We start from the raw sequence: 5,164 nt of genomic DNA, 5'->3' as shown, positions 1-5,164 counted from the left end.
GTCTGCACGCCCAAGCACAGAGCCCTTGGCCTCTCTGCTGCCATTGCCCACAAGCCAGAGCTTGCCCAGTGAGGGCCACTGACCTGTCACTGTCACAGGCAAGCCACATGCTTAGTTCTTTTGGGGGAAGGCAGTGGAGGCCTCCGTGCTCCTGAGGTAGACAGAGGTAACCAGGTGCTCTGAGCTGCCCTGCAAGCCCTCTTACCTCTGGCTGGGTGTGACAAAAAGGGATTTGGAGCCAGCCTGTCAAGCCAAGGCTGTGCCGCATTCTCAGAAGTTTGCCATCTTCACAGGTCTGTTTCCAGACGGTAGAGCTCTCCCCTGGCCTCTGTTCTCGCCCTTTCTCCAGGTTCTCTACCTATGTTGGACAGAGGAAGGAAAGAGGAACAGGGCTCATATTTATCGAGGGCTCACTTTGTGCCAGGCCCTTTGCTTTACATATTATCCTATTTAAACCACACAGAGCCTGGCCAGATGGATAAACTGAGGCTCAGAGAGCTGCAGAAACTTGGCCATGGTCCCACAGCAAGCAAGGAGCAGAGCCGGGATTCAGTGCCAAGCCTCTTTCCACCAGACATTCTCACTTGAGATACTGAGATCCCCCCCCCACTTTTCTGTCCTCTTTTGCTATCTTATTTGAGATTACATCCTGTTCTCATGCCAGGAAATGAAACAAAATCACTGCTGACAGGAATGGATCCAAAAGACCCAGCCAACTTTGGAAAACACCAGCGGGGCTGCCATCAGTCTTGTTTTATGAGGCTATGGTGACACTGGCAATTACCCTGAAGGAAGAAGACAGAAGTAACGCTTGTCTTTGCGTTAACCTGCCAAAGTCGACCGTCTTCAGGGCTGGGTGTCAACTTGGGGGCAACGTGTAGCCAGAGATCCTGGTAGACATACAACACCTGCAGGGGACAGCTGTTTGAAGAATCTTCCTGCCAGAGGGATTTGGAGTGGTACTAAGGGCACCAGAGGAAGAAGGGGACTCTGCAACTACAAGGATGGAGATGGTGAGTGAAGGGTGAGCCGGGCAGTGGCCATTACTTCCAGTGTGTGCCCAAGGGCAAAGTCAGAGCAAAATATGCATGGGTAGCAAGGGCAGGGGGATGAAAGTTCCTTGACTATTTCCTCTTTCTCCTCTGATCTTCTCATCTACTTTTCTGGACTCTCACCCCCAGCACTCATCCTGTAGACCATTCTCAAAGGTCTCCCTGTTACCTGAAGACCCAAAAGAGAGTTTCTAGGTGAACAGATTATAAGCCTGGAGCTGCTGACAGCCATCACACTAGAAGAGCCGGCCTACAGTGGCATCAGCTCAGAGTTGAAAGACAGTGTTAATGTTGTTTGAGCCCCTGGATTCAGCCATGCCTGAAACCCCTGCACTTTTAAATTAAGGGGACAGTTTTCCTTTTCTTAAAAAAAATTGAGGTATAGTTGATTTACAATATTGTGTTAGTTTCAGGAGGAAAAAGTTTTCATTTTTGCTTAGGAAATTTTCAACTGGGTTTCCTGTGACTTATAATAAGAACAACATGAATAAAATCCTAACTGAAGCAGCATCAGCTTATCTAGCATAATTTTCCAGGACATACCCTCTATAACAGCCAAGGCAGGATGTTAGGATTTTAGAACAGAATTTAAAACAGAATTTAAAGCAGAATTTACTTCACATGGTAAATTCAGAATCCAGAGACACCACAGAGAGGAAGAGAGGAGGCCAGCTGCTACCCCAGGAGGCCTTGGTTCCAAGGAGGGGGTGAGATGCTCAGGTCTGTAGGGAGGCTTGGAGGAAGCATAGGCCAGGGCCCATTCTGAGGCTCAGCAATCCTGAGACTGTCCCAGGTAATTACGGTAGCTACCTTCTGCTGAGCCCTTACTACATGCCACAATGTGCTATGTGTATTATTATTTCATTTAATCTTCACAGCAGCCCTGAGAGGTAGATACATTACTAGCATCATTTTCTAGATGAGGAGCTAAAACTCAGAGTGGCAAAGTAACTTAGTAGCTTACTAGTTGCATAGCTAGTAAGTAGAAGAGCAGGGATTCAAACCTAGTGTATCAAACTCCAAAACCTGTGCTTTTCACAACTATATTATAGTTTTTTCTAGATGGGTCAGTGGGGCAGGGGAGGTTGGCTATATGGAGAATTAATAATGACCTTTCCTTGGTACAGCCTTCCAGAGTTTACAAAGCCCAATTTTATAAGCAATCTTGCTGCATCCATTTTACAGATGTGGAAACTGAGGCTTAGAGGTAGGAAGTGACTTGCTCAAAGTCATTTGGTCAAACGGGATAAACTGCCCAGAGGTCTGCAGTCTGCAGAAACTCATAGGGTGTTTACAGGGAGTGGGGTTGGCCTCATACCTTGCCCCATGCTTAAGAGCAGTGATGGTATCAGTCTGGCTGAGGAAGATCTCTGAGAGATGAGGGGACCAGTAGGTGTTGGGGCCATAGATCCAATTGCAGAACACAAATCCCACTATAGCAAAGAGCTCTGCATTCACAAAAAGACTCTCATCTCCAGCCAAGGCTCTATTTATTTTCCCATAACACTTGATATGCACAAATTCCAGTTCAATCAGAGACATTCAGCTCCTGGTTTTCTGGGTAGGGGTGTCGGGGGAATCTCACTATGAAAGAAGCCCATTTCTTCTGTCGGGCCATCCCCAACAAAAAGGCTGCAAGACTGAGCTGAGCTGCCTGCGGATGGGGAGTTGGAATCTGCCTGCCTGGCTTCCTCTCAGAGGAAAGTAGCTGTCCTGGCCGGAGCCCCAGGGGCCCTCACTTTTGGACCTGTCCTGATGTTTTGCTGAGCTCAGAGGCACCTATCCTAGAGAGACAAGGCAAGGCTGTCTTTTACCATTCCCTGGGCGACTCAGGCCTGGAGGAGTGACTAGGCAGGGATCCAGGCGACAGGACAGAAGGGCCCAGGGCAGCCACTGTTGTTCACTGCTGGAAGTGTGCCAGGGAACTGGAAGGTGAGCTGCAATCCCACCCCCCCCCCTTTGCCCCCCTCCAGGTGGCTGCGCGCTCAATGTGTGCTGGGGGACAAGGAATCCCTGGGGCTTCCTTGAAGCCAGGTGAGCAGCCTTCTGACCTTCTGGATTTATCTCCCCACAGGAATATGTGAGCTCTGAATCTAGGACAAGTGCTGAAGGCAGGAACTGAGGGAAAGAAGCAAGGTCAAACCCAGCCCTTCTAGGTCTGGGAAGTCCAGCACAGGTTCTGGGGGCAGACAGTCTGAGGTTAAAATCCCAGCTCTACCTCTTGCTTTCCTCAGATAAGACCTTAACTTCTTGCTGTACTTATACTAGTATTTACTGAGTGCCTTCTGTGAGCTAGGGATTCAATGGTAAGCAAAAAATGGACTCAGTTGCCTTCTTGGAGCTTACAGTTAATTAAGGAAATAAATATTAACCAAACAACCAATAACGCCCCCACCACTACCACCAAAAAAAGTGGAACGTCCGGGAGAGATGCGTAGTTTATAATTAGGAAGAACTCACTCCCTCTGGGAGGTTAGAGAAGGCTTTCCTAAAGACATGACAGTGGAATTGAGGTCTGTTTACTACACAGGTTTGGAGGGGACATTCCACACAGAGGGAACAGGATATTCAAAGGTCAGCCATTTGGAGGGAGAATGGCTTCTCCAAGGAACTGGAGGAAAGAAAGCTCATGAGGCTGAAGTACAGAGTGGAGATGCAGGTGTGGGGCAGACCATGCAAGAATATGGGTCTTTTGAGAGCAATAGGAAGACTTTTGTGGTGCTCTAAGCAGGGAGGTGAGATGATCACATTTGTAGTTTGAAAAGATTATTCTGGCAGCAGGGAACAATGGATTGGAAGGGAACCAAGGCACATTCAGGAGACCAGTTAGGAGGTCTCAGGCATTTGCCTGTAAAATGGGAATAATGATACTATCTCATAAGTTATTGCCATGATTCAATGAAAGACTGCATTTTAAGTATTTATTCTGGTGCCTGGTGCATGGTAAAGGCTCAGTAAATGTCGTTATTCTTACTTTTGTTGGTTCTCTTCAGGGAGCAGATCTTTCTATTTCATGCCTGCTCCTGTGAAATGGGGTGGGAGAGTGCAGTGGTGTTAGTTTCTAGAGTGGAAAACGTGGTTTGTACTAAGTCACAACGTCGAGGCCAGGACCCAGGATGCCTGAAGGCCCGATTGGAATGGCTTGAGAGTATGACAGATTCACAAAGAAAACCGGGTTCCAGTTGCTCCCGGAGTCATGCTGGAGAGAGCCCGAGTGTTGGCTGAGAAAAACGTGCTTTTCTGCCGGGTGTTCCGAAGAGCAGGTGTAGGGCTCGCACTCGTGTGCAGTCGTGCGGAGGCGGGGACCCTCGCCACTCCTCAGCCCCAGGGTGACCCGCAGGCATCCACCAAGCTCTGCTTCCCTGGCTCGGATGTGCGGGTCCTGGGTCCGCGGGCAGAGGGAGCAGGGAGGAGGGAGGGTCCCCGGAAGGCAGATTCCGGCCGGCCCGCAGGGGCTGCCCCCTCCCCAGTCACGTGGGCCTGGTGGGTGGGGACCGATCTGAAGTTGGAGAAATCCCTAGCAATCCAACTTCGGAGTGCGCCGCCGGTCCTCGGGAGCCGGGGCTTTGGGCGCTAGGGCTCCAGGAGGGGCGCGAAAGTGGGAACTGGTGAAGCCGAGCAGCGGCGCAGGAGGCAGGACTCGGGGCATGGCCCGGCTGTCGGTGATCCCGGGGTCGGCCACGGCGTGGACAGGTTAGTGGGGACCAGGAGGTGGCGGCGGCTGCCGTGGGAGAGGCCGCTCCTGCGTTGGCCTCCCCACACTTCATCTCGGTCCAGGGGATGCGGGGCACCCACAACGCGAGGGACCGGTTGGGTAAAGCTGCCGCGGTAGACCTTGGCGCTCGGAGTCAGTCTCGCCAGCGCCACTCCTCCTCTCCCGCCCCGTGCCCCAGTGGGGTGGTGCGGGTGTGGGCAGCGGCCCGGGACTCTGGGAAGCAGCGCGCAGGCTGGGGCGGCCCCGCCCCCCGCGTGTACACTGGCTGCTCCCAGTGACGTCACGCTCGGCTATAAAAAGGGCGGCGCGCGGTTCTCGCGGCGCTGGAGAAGCTCGAGGCTGAGGGCTGCCGGGGCTCCGGGAGCGACCGGGACGCTGGGCCGCGGGCGCCTCAGCG

This window comes from Grampus griseus (assembly GCF_964374135.1).
Source record: "Grampus griseus genome assembly, chromosome: 8".
Classification (NCBI taxonomy): domain Eukaryota; kingdom Metazoa; phylum Chordata; class Mammalia; order Artiodactyla; family Delphinidae; genus Grampus; species Grampus griseus.
This window is presented reverse-complemented; position numbering follows the sequence as displayed.